We start from the raw sequence: 11,217 nt of genomic DNA on the forward strand, positions 1-11,217 counted from the left end.
ATTTTTTTCTGCTTTGGCGTGAAGCACAATTGCATTCAATATTTTGGGTGTGTACTTTGCATGTGATTGTAATTTAAAACCCTGGAGAAATACTGGAAGCCAAAAAAAGTAGTGTTTAAAGGTAATTTTTGTTATTGTTATTGTAGTTACTGTTTCTTTTGAGGGTTGATTTGTTTGGTTTTTGTAGACTGGACATTTCCTTAAATATTCATTTCATCAAGATAGAACATGAAAAAGATGTCTCTTTAAACTTTAATTTGTCAAATTTCTTAGTAGCATAAAAGAAGTTTGTTATGGTGTAAGAAATGGCCTCTATTTCTACTTTCACTTGATTTAATATTATGTTCAGGAAGATTTGTAGACTCAAGTGTACCAATGTCTGTGCTCTGATGTCTTCTCACTACAGAGAAGAAATTGTGGCATACAGTCTTTAACAGGTGGTATCTTTGTGGCTTGCACTTGTGTCTCTAATGCCAAGCAGGAAATTTGACACAATATTTGTGGATCAAAATAAGCTGTTACTAATCTCTATTTTTAAAGCTTTATTGTTTAAAAAAAAAAGTTTCTGTAAAGGAATATACTGGTGGCCATATAAACATAGTTTTAAATTGTTATTCTCAAATTCCTGACTCTTTATTCTGATTATATTGTCAATTATGTACTAATTTTCTAAAGATTATTTAGTTCAAGATTCCATTTGAGTCTTTTAATGTTTTCATTTTGTAGTTAGAACTAGACCAGGATTCTATCAAAATTATGCTAGGGCATTTATCATTAGCATTGACATGTGGTGTGGCTACATGGGATGTCCCACTCCTCTCTTCTAAAAAGACAAGCAAGATAAGAATTTGTTTCCTGTATCCTAATACAAAGAGTTTTAAACTGGCTGGGCACAGTGGCTTACACCTGTAATCTTAGCCGTTTGGAAGGCCAAGGCGGGTGCATCACCTGAGGTCAGGGGTTCTGGACTAGCCTGGCCAACGTGACAAAACACTGTCTCTACTAAAAATACAAAAATTAGCTGGGCATGGTGGTATGTGCCTATAATTCCAGCTACTTGAGAGGCTGAGGCAGGGGAACTGCTTGAACCTGGGAGGTGGAGGTTGCAGTGAGCCGAGATTGTGCCACTGCACTGGAACCGGGGGAAAAAAAGGAAACTCCTTCTCAAAAAAAAAAAAAAAAAAAAGTTTTAAACTAACTGTAAATAAAATTTATCTTAAAAGACTGGGATTATTACTTTTATTATCTTTAGGAAAATTCTTAAATTCTGATGTATTAATTTTATTGTCTTACAAATGAACAAAATAAAGTTAATCTTGCTGTTGTTCCTTTGATTGCCAAAATACTGGACTCTTCTCAGAGTTGACAGGGTATTCTCATCTTCATCCTGGCAACTGTACTTAATATGAACATAATGCAGAATATGTGTATGCCTTTCTTTAGAATTAGGGATATTATTTCTTTCAAGTCAAATTAATTTATAATAAACATGCAGTTATGTTATAGAAAAAAATCCAAGGTCTACAGTCTTTTGATGTTCCATCAGTCAAAATAGTTAAAGATGCCCTGCATAAAGGCATTACATGAGATGCTGAGGGAGATACCAAGTTGGCTGCCTGACCTCAAGAAACAAACAATCTAGCTGGACAGAACTAACTGAGTAAGAAGAAATCAATGTTGGTTTCAGAACATTAGACGTCAAGTATACATGAATGTCAATGAAAGATTGTTATTGAGCAGTATTCAGAAGAGATCATTAATGGGCTGGAGTAAGCTAGAGGACTTATCTAGAAGAAAACCTTTGACCAGTTCTTTTTTTCTCTTTTGAGACAAAGTCTCTCACTCTGTCACCCAGGCTGAAGTGCAGTGGTGCTATCTCGGCTCACTGCAACCTCCGCCTCCCGGGTTCAAGTGATTCTTCTGCCTCAGCTTCCTGAGCAGTTGGGATTACAGGCACCTGCCATCACGCCCAGCTAATTTTTGTATTTTTTAGTAGAGACAGGGTTTCACCATGTTGGCCAAGCTGGTCTCGAACTCCTGACCTCAAGTGATCCGCCCACCTCGGCCTCCCAAAGTGCTGAGATTATAGGCATGCGCCACCATGCCTGGAGCAAAAGCAAGGTATAAGTAGTTGCTTCAGAAGAAATCAAACATATATGAACCATGGTAATAAAAATGTATCAGTCTAGTTTAGAGTCTTTAAGTAGCCTAAATCAGATGTGGTGGGATCCAGGAAGGATGCCTACTCACATACATAGGTCTGTGAATAAGTATTTATTAACTCACTATTCTTGGCTTTAGAGAATGTGAAGGAAACAAAAATACCTGCTCCAGAGAAGCCTAGATTCTATATTCCAGTCAGAGAAATGCAATTGACAGATCTAAAAAATAAACTGTATATAGTACAGGGAACACAAAGGTGAAAAAGGCACTGAAGTCAGAGAGGAAAAGATAGGAGAAGGCTGCAATTTTAGCTAGTATGGCTAGGACAAGCGTCACGTGACAGGTGGCATTTGAGTAAAGAGCTGAAGGAGTGAAGGGAGCAAGTCTTATGGCTATCTGAGAAGGGCTCTCCAGGAGAGTGGGAGCAGTGATAGAAGGCCAGATTGCAGGTGACATAGGAGCCACTGGGGGGTTTCCTGCAGGGGGAGGGGCATGATATGACTTGTGTCTTAACAGGTTCACTCTGCCTGCTATAAGAGAACAGGCTGGGGATGTTGATGGGGGTAGACAAGGAGACTCATTAGGAAGCTAGTGAAATACTCAGACGGGAGGCAATACTGGCTTGACCCAGGGAGGCAGCAGAAGAGGTGGTGATAAGCAATCGGATTCTGGGTGTATTTTGAAGGCAGAGCCAAGAGGATTTCCTGACAGAGTGAATGTCAGCTATGGGATTCCCGATTTCCTTTCCCCAGGGACAGTAAGACATAGCCTTGAGTAATCTCAGGATAGCTGAGAATATCTCCTGGCTCTGCATCATTTTGGCAGAGGGGCTGATGAGAGAAAAAGAATCATGGTTTTCCTGTATTCTGTTCTAGGATCAGAAAAGTGATCAGCCGAATCAGTGCAAGAGATACTCTGCTATTTCCATGACTTTAGGAAGCACACTCCTTCCTAAATGTCATTTGGATTTTTATTTTTTAGCAAAGTACATTGGATTCTCTTTCAGAAAGTTTTTTTGCATCAACCTATTTTAGGAAGAAAAAGGTTATACACTTACATGGAGATTGTCATATGGTATATACTACCTGAAAAATATTAATGTGCTGACAAAATATATGGACACACAAAGAATAAACTTGCAGATACACAGAGAATATTTCCATGAATGTTGTGGCAACAGTTCATCCTGGTTACTAGACAACATTGCGTAACTAGTTCAGAGTTATTTCAGTTCCTAACTGCTTATATAAGCAAAGATTTGGAAAGACTAAAAGAACACCGTGTATGTGAACTTCAATGTCTTAAAACTAAAACTTACAACTTTGAAAGTGTAAAATGGTCATATGCAATGTAAAGTTTTTAAACTTTGCAACAGTTTGTATGGTGGCATTTGATTTGGCAGTTTAGTGCATATGACTTCTGAAACTAGGTGTATTTATCTATAACTTTGTGGCTGCTTCCTAAGCATTAGGAAACAGACATTTGTATGGTATCTTTAAGTGCTGGTTTAGTGGCTCTGTGATATGTTTCTCCTGTCCCTGCTCTAAGGGTATGAAAGGAAATGAACTTAGGCATTTATAAGATCGAGGTCTCTGGACTCACTAGCTAGTACCTCCCTCAGTTTATCTTCCTTTTAAAGAGTTAAGAGACTTTTTATCTTAACTGCAAATGATAGTAAATATGTCAAGTGGATACAGTAATTTTTTATCCGGTAACACAAAAAGTTAAATGTTAAACCCTAAGATGCTTATTTGGAGTAAAAGAGGAATTTTTTAAGGTTTGAGAAACAATTTAAAACATTCCCCTTCAAAATTAAGTGAAAGTAATTAAATTGTCAAAGATATTAAAAAACAGAAATACAGATAACTAACAAGTAAATGAGGAAAACACAACATTTTCCAAAGATCTCTTGCCATTTAGAAATAGAAACACATTTACATTTTTTCAGAATACAATCTTTAAAATAGAGATAGGAGAGAAAATATTAGAGACTGGAAAGAGACTATTTGCAAATCAGTTGGATCCTTGCTTTTGAAGTACATCATGACCCATATGTTATAAAAACTGCTAACAGTTGTGAATGTGATGGCTGACCTTTAAAAAAAATTGCTTTGGGATTGTAAAAAAATAAATAAAATACTAAAAATGCTAAAGTTTTTAGTTTGGTTAAAGCAACATGGTTTTTTTTTTTCAAGATAGATAATCTGGATAGCTGCAAAGTTACTAACAGTATCACTGTAATAAAAGATTGACAATGAAACCACAGGCATTCTTTCCCCTTCAAATAAATATGCTTTTTAATAAAAATAGTAATAATCACTAAATCCCAATTTTTTTATTAAGATATACTGACAAATATACTAATTTGCCTTCTTTCTCTTTAAGTTTCAAAGTCCACAGGGAAGAAACCATATTAATTAATTTACAAAAATTTATACTCTTTAAGTTTTTTAAAATAGTCCTAGTAAAGAATACTTCATGCAGTGAAACTTGTCCTTATTTCTACTGACAAACGTGATTTAGGACTTGAACTTTGCCATACAAAATGTGAAGACAGAAAAAAAAAAAAAGAAAACTTTACAAAAGGATTTATAAATCATGCTATTTGGGAGCCCAATAAAAACTTTTTAGAATTTCCCTTAGAAAATTAGCACGTTTCTGGGAACTGGAGGTGTTCCAGGTATTATTTCTGCCTTCCAACTTCCTGAGATACTGTATTTCTAAACTGTGACGCCCGAGACTACTGCAGTAATATTGACTGTCCCAGGCCTGGAAATCTAAGCTGCATCCCCAGTTCCCACAGCTGAGACCGAGGCACGCTGAAAATGCCCGACAGCTCTCAGCCCACACATCCAGTAACAACTGGTTCCTTCCTCTTCCTGTGGAAGAGAAACATCCTCTGAGATGAGAAGAAATGCACCCTGAGGAATGCAAGAACAGCAGTGAGCTTTTCACACAGGAAATTACTATGGTAGCTCCCTGAAAAGTGCTTGTCTCCTGGACTGTCAGCCCATAATGAGCTTCCTGCTGACCTAGAGGATGGTTTACTATGGAGCTAAATGCCATTTGTGGGGCTGTCGGAGTTTCACGGAAAATAGCGAACTTAGCTTTCAGCTGTTCTGTACATGTATACCCATCTGGTTTTGAGTTATTTGGTGCTGCAGAGATAGTAAAGCTATTGGCTTTGCTCCTTTATTTTGCCACTTGACAGTTAATTATTATTTGGTGAAAGTAGTCAGCAAGTCTGCTAACACATATTTTTCAGTCAGTTCTTCCTGCTTTACGCTGTCAAACTATGTAAAATATATTAGGGCTTCTAAAGATTTAGAACCTCACCATCTCAGTGAACTGGCTATTAAGGCCAGTGCTGGTCCTGGCCTAGTCTTTCCGTGTCTTTCAATTTCTTTGCATTTACTTTCTGAGATTGTCAGGCCACACAATCATACATACTGAAACATAAATAAAATTGTTGCTTTCAGTCAACCAACCAACCAACCAACCAACCCATCACTTAAATGTCAAATTGACTTCAATTGACTTTTACAATGGAAGTTTTTTTTTAGTATAATTTGATTTTCTATTTTTTGTCTTAATTCCTAGAGTATTTTGTTTTTCTTTTACTCAGGATAATGATGGCCACTACAAAGCTCATATTTTATATCATATGTACTTTTTAACCTACTTTCCAAAGCACTGCAAAATTTTGGTGGGCCTTAGTATTTATGGTGGCAAAATTCTCATACTTTTTATGTATCTATTTGGATTATTTTCTGAAGCACATAGAGCTGTTTGTTTTAAGTTGAAGGGGAGATGGAGAAGGAATGCCAGGCATTTCCTTTTCCTTTTCAGAATGTCTTTTTAATGAACATTCCTCTTTTCTCCTTGTGAACAAACCATCTCAGCTCTCAGCAAGGGACCTCTGGAGTGTCTAGTTTCTAATAATCCAATCTCTTGCCTTTGTTCCCCAATTCTAGGGAGCTAGTTTCATACATTTAATATCTCTGCTAACCTCAGAGCTCCCTTTTAGCATTTACAGACTTAGAAATCTGTTTAACCAGTTCCCTATATTAAATTCTCTCTGTTAAAATAATGGCTGTACTTTCTGTTTTTCTGCTGAACCCTGAGTGATACATAGTAAATCATCCTAAAGAAATGATAATATATACAAACAAAGATTTCTATTCAAGGATGCCTATTCCAACATTGTTTGTAATAACAACATCAACATGACAAAACCTTTAAAGGTTTTCTATTTATTTTAATTATTTAAAATGATAAAAGCCTTAAAACAGCTTAATAAGCAAAAGATGTTATCAAGTTTATTTCATTTTTTAGTGACTTGTGAGTTTTGACATGTTCATGATTACTGTTTATTTGTATTTCTGAAGATTGCATATTTGTGTGTTTTGCCCATTCTCCTATTGTTCATTTTTAAATTGATCCTTAGGTAATTTTAGTTAAGAAGATTGACCTCGGGCAGGGCGCAGTGGCTCACGCCTCTAATCCCAACCCTTTGGGAAGCCGAGGCAGGCAAATCACAAGATCAGGAGTTTGAGACCAGCCTGGCCAAGATGGTGAAACCCTGTCTCTACTAAAAATATAAAAGTTAGCTGGGCATGGTGGTGGCTGCCTGCAATCCCAGCTACTTGGGAGACTAAGGCAGGAGAATTGCTTGAACCCTAGAGAGAGAGGTTGCAGTGAGCCAAAATCGTGCCACTTGCACTCCAGCCCAGGTGTCAGTGCAAGACTCCATCTCAAAAAAAAGAAAATAAAAAAAAGAAGATTGACCTCTTGCCACGTGCTACAAATATGTTTTCCTTTTTCCTCATTTCTCCTTGAATTTAGTTTCTGATATTTGATAGGTTTAGCTGCATTACCTTTTTGAAAACTATTTTTTGTTGTTTGGATTCTATGCAAAGAAATTCCCTCATCAATCCCCAAACATCTTAGCTACTCTTCATGAGGTTTTATTTTTAATGATAAAACCTTAAAATCCAGATGTATTAATTTAGTTATGAGGTACAGATTTATAGTTAAAAAGTATCCTCAATTTGTATTGTTTCACTGATTTGAATAACCTTCTTTAAACATTAAATTCATGTGAACTTGTGTCTCTTTGGAGACTTTCTCTTCTGTCTTATTGATCTGTTCTTGATCTATTTGTTCTTGATCCATTATCATCTGTTTGCTCTTGATCCATTATCATACCTTTTTAATTATTGTAGATTTAGAATATTTCTTTATTATATAATGCACAGTTTTTTCCTTCAAAACTTTCCTGGGTCTTCTTGCCTATTACTTATCCATATGAATTTTAAAATTATTCTGTCTGTTTCAAAAAACCATGCCATTGGAATGTTGATTACCATTGCACTAGATTTATAAAATAATTTGAGAATTGCCAACTTGCCAATTTGAGTTGCTTATCTGGGAATGTAGTATTATATTCAGGGAATTTTTCCTCCTTTTTTCTTTCATTTATTTATTGTTTAATTGGCAGATAAAATTGTATGTATTTCTTATGTATAACATGATGTTTTAAAGTATATATACATGTGGAATGGTTAAATGTAACTAATTTACAAATGTGTTACCTCAGTGTTTCAGTAAATCAATTCAGGAGCACTCTCATTTACATGCCTGTGGTTCCCATAAAAATAGCCACCATTTTTCACATGCTACTAAACATTTTACCTCATTACTAAGCATGCATGTAGATTCTTGCATTCTGTAAATTAGCCTTAAAGGGGTTAGGTAACTTCCCCAAAGATACACAGCCAGGAAATGATGGGGGCAAGCAAGGCTCTGATTGAACTAACCTCAGAGGACAGTCTGAACACCAGCAGCAACCTGCCTTCCAGATGTTTAGACACACAGACTACAGGCCTTACCACTTTGAATCCTGGTTTTAGATTCCTTGTGGTCAGTATGATTTAACTTAAGTAAATATTTTTCACCATCGTGTAGTAGCCAAGGAGACCTAATGCATATCTCTGGTTGCGGGGGAAAAAAATGGAAAGTACTGAGGACCTCCAGTTTGGGAGCGGGTGGAGAAATAGACCCTTGAGTCAACCAATGCTTGTAAGTAACTGGTTGTGAAGGCTACTTTGGGAATTTAGGCATTGCCTATTCCTACTTGCCAAGTGCATAAATCCTTGGCACACACCACACTTCAGCACACACAAGTCCTTAACTTAGTGTTAGAATGCTCATCAGGAAGAATTGTGTTTAAGACACACTTGTCTCTTACTGTTTATCCAGAAGGTGTGCCATATGGCGTTCTCATCATAGGTTGTTCAAGCGTAATTGTGTGGATATAGCTTCCTGATACGAATAATTATTTGATCTGTCATGTCTTTAAATCTCTTTCATAATGATGTAATGGCTTTACCTCCCTTGGCAGGGCTTTGTTACTATTCTCTGACTGCTCTCCCCAGGTTCTCACTTCTGCCCTATCACTAATTTTAGTTTTGTCTGTTTGTTGAAAAGGATGTTCTCAGCAGTAAGAACTGTGTATGCAGAAATTTCCTTTGATGGTGTTTTTGATGTTCTGTTGTGTGCAGGTATTATTTTATTTTGGAATAGATGAGAACATCAGTTTTATCAAATTTGGTTAGGGTGATTTTTATAAAGTGAATTCTGTTTTTAATTGGCCTTTTGTTGCTGTCATTTGGTTGGCTGGTTGGGTTTTGTTTGTTTGTTTGTTTGTTTTTTAAAATGGAGACGAGGTCTTGCCATGTTGTCCAGGTTTGTCTCTAACTCCTGGGCTCAAGCCATCCTCCAGCTTCAGCCTCCCAAAGTACTGAGATTACAGGCATGAACCACCATGCCCATCCTGACTTTTATTTTTAAACACAGCTATGCTTTCCTGGTAAATATCCTCAGTTAGTCGGGTTGGAAATCTTGGGGGCAAGGCTCAGAAGAAAGCCCAAGTCTGTGATACAAACTGTGTGACTGTGTGCAGAATCCAGGCCATGTCTTCCAGTTTCTCTCTCTCTCTCACTCTTAATGTTCCTCAGGTCATGCGTTATCTATAGTTCCAGGAGGTCCAGTAGCTCCATGTTCAGGGCTCCTCAGACTCAGTTTGCCTCTCTTGGATTGACTATATCATAGAGCTGTATATGTTGTAGTATTAACACCTTGTCCCCAGAGGTAGAATTTTCAAAGGAATTTTGCTATTTACTTGGACACTTCTGCTTGAAGCTTCAGGTTCAGAAAAGCCCTACTTGGTCCATTCTCTAAGGTTGATAATATATAAAATAAATTTATTTTAAATGACATCTAACATCAGGTAAAGTACCATGCTGAGTAAATATTATTCTTAATTCAGAACTATGCATTTTGGGGATAGCAATTTAATAAAGTTTCAAGATGATAAATATTTAAAATAATTCCTTATTGTAAATAGAACTGGAAATGCATCATTAAGCCGAAGCAAACACAATTGTATGCTTTGGAAAATCAGTTGAAATTTGCATAATTTGACTAAGAAATATGCTCTCTCGGATTTGTACTTTTTTAGAAAATTTTGAGTACTTTTTGTACAGTTCTGTACACAGTAAAATTACTGAAAAAATTCAAGATATGTACACTATTTTAGAAATTATTTTGTTCTTTCCTTTTCTAGAAATCACTTATATATTTCAGTGTTCTATGAAATATGTAATATAATAAACATATGGCTGTCTTACATTTTGGGCACTGTGTATCAAAGGATCACATGAGAAACTTCAACCATGTCATATTATTTTTAAGTTACCATTTTTTCAATTGAATATATTGATAAGTTTACCAAATAGTTAGAATTGAGAAAAATAATTTTGATTTTAAGATAAACTACTGCTTACCTTAAATGTATTGAAAACTTTTGATTTAGAGAGCAGCAGTTTTCTCTAAGACATTATATTGTTAATATTTAGTTAAGTGTTAAGATCTATTCATTTATCCTACAAAGTGCTATGACTATTTTTATGTATTTATTCATCAAGGAAAACATTAATCACGGGGTTTATATCCCCAACTATGAGTATGTTTGTGAATATGTTTTGTTTATTTTTAGTTTTTGCCTTGGCACCCTTTCCAGGCAGTTCTCCTGGCAACAGTGGCATTGCTTCTGCCTGTCATATGTTTTTTGCAATTGAGCTCTTCCATTATGTTTCCCTACTACAACCTATTTCATGCACATGTTTTGGCTGTTTCATCCAGCAATTAATTTATATAATCTTTCCTATAGATTGTTAGTCAAAATGTTTTTCTTTTTTTATTATTATTATTACACTTTAAGTTCTAGGGTACCTGTGTACAACATACAGATTTGTTACATGTGTATATGTGTGCCATGTTGGTGTGCTGCACCCATTAACTCATCATTTACATTAGATATATCTCCTAATGCTATCCCTCCCCCTTCCCCCCATCCCACGACAGGCCCCAGTGTGTGATGTTCCCCACTCTGTGTTCAAGTGTTCTCATTGTTCAATTCCCACCTATGAGTGAGAACATACAGTGTTTGGTTTTCTGTCCTTGTGATAGCTTGCTGAGAATGATGGTTTCCAGCTTCATCCATGTCCCTACAAAGGACATGAACTCATCCTCTTTTATGGCTGCATAGTATTCCATGGTGTATATGTGCCACATTTTCTTAATCCAGTCTGTCATTGATGGACATTTGGGTTGGTTCCAAGTCTTTGCTATTGTGAATAGTGCTACAATAAACATATGTGTGCATGTGTCTTTATAGCAGCATGATTTATAATCCTTTGGGTATATACCCAGTAGTGGGATGGTTGGTCAAATGGTATTTCTGGTTCTAGATCCTTGAGGAATCGCCACACTGTCTTCCACAATGGTTGAGCTAGTTTACAGTCCCACCAACAGTGTAAAAGTGTTCCTGTTTCTCCACATCCTCTCCAGCACCTGTTGTTTCCTGACTTTTTAATGATCGCCATTCTAACTGGTGTAAGATGGTATCTCATTGTGGTTTTGATTTGCATTTCTCTGATGGCCAGTGATGATGGGCATTTTTTTCATGTGTCTGTTGGCTGCATAAATGTC

General features: G+C 36.4%; 1 protein-coding gene and 1 long non-coding RNA gene across 2 annotated transcripts in view; one reads left to right on the top strand and one right to left on the bottom strand.

Annotated features, from left to right (window-relative positions):
- Positions 1 to 11,217, top strand: part of POC1B (POC1 centriolar protein B) — a 113,543-nt gene that overhangs the window by 76,001 nt on the left and 26,325 nt on the right.
- LOC108524460 (uncharacterized) overlaps positions 4,986 to 11,217 on the bottom strand; it is a 23,598-nt gene continuing 17,366 nt past the window's right edge. The window contains exons 3-4 of the long non-coding RNA XR_001884052.1: positions 5,500 to 5,612; positions 4,986 to 5,084 (exon numbers count right to left, since the gene is read on the bottom strand). This is a non-coding gene — a long non-coding RNA (uncharacterized LOC108524460). The remainder of the gene's footprint in view (positions 5,085 to 5,499; positions 5,613 to 11,217) is intronic.

This window comes from Rhinopithecus bieti, unplaced genomic scaffold, assembly GCF_001698545.2.
Source record: "Rhinopithecus bieti isolate Rb0 unplaced genomic scaffold, ASM169854v2 scaffold_82361, whole genome shotgun sequence".
NCBI lineage: Eukaryota > Metazoa > Chordata > Mammalia > Primates > Cercopithecidae > Rhinopithecus > Rhinopithecus bieti.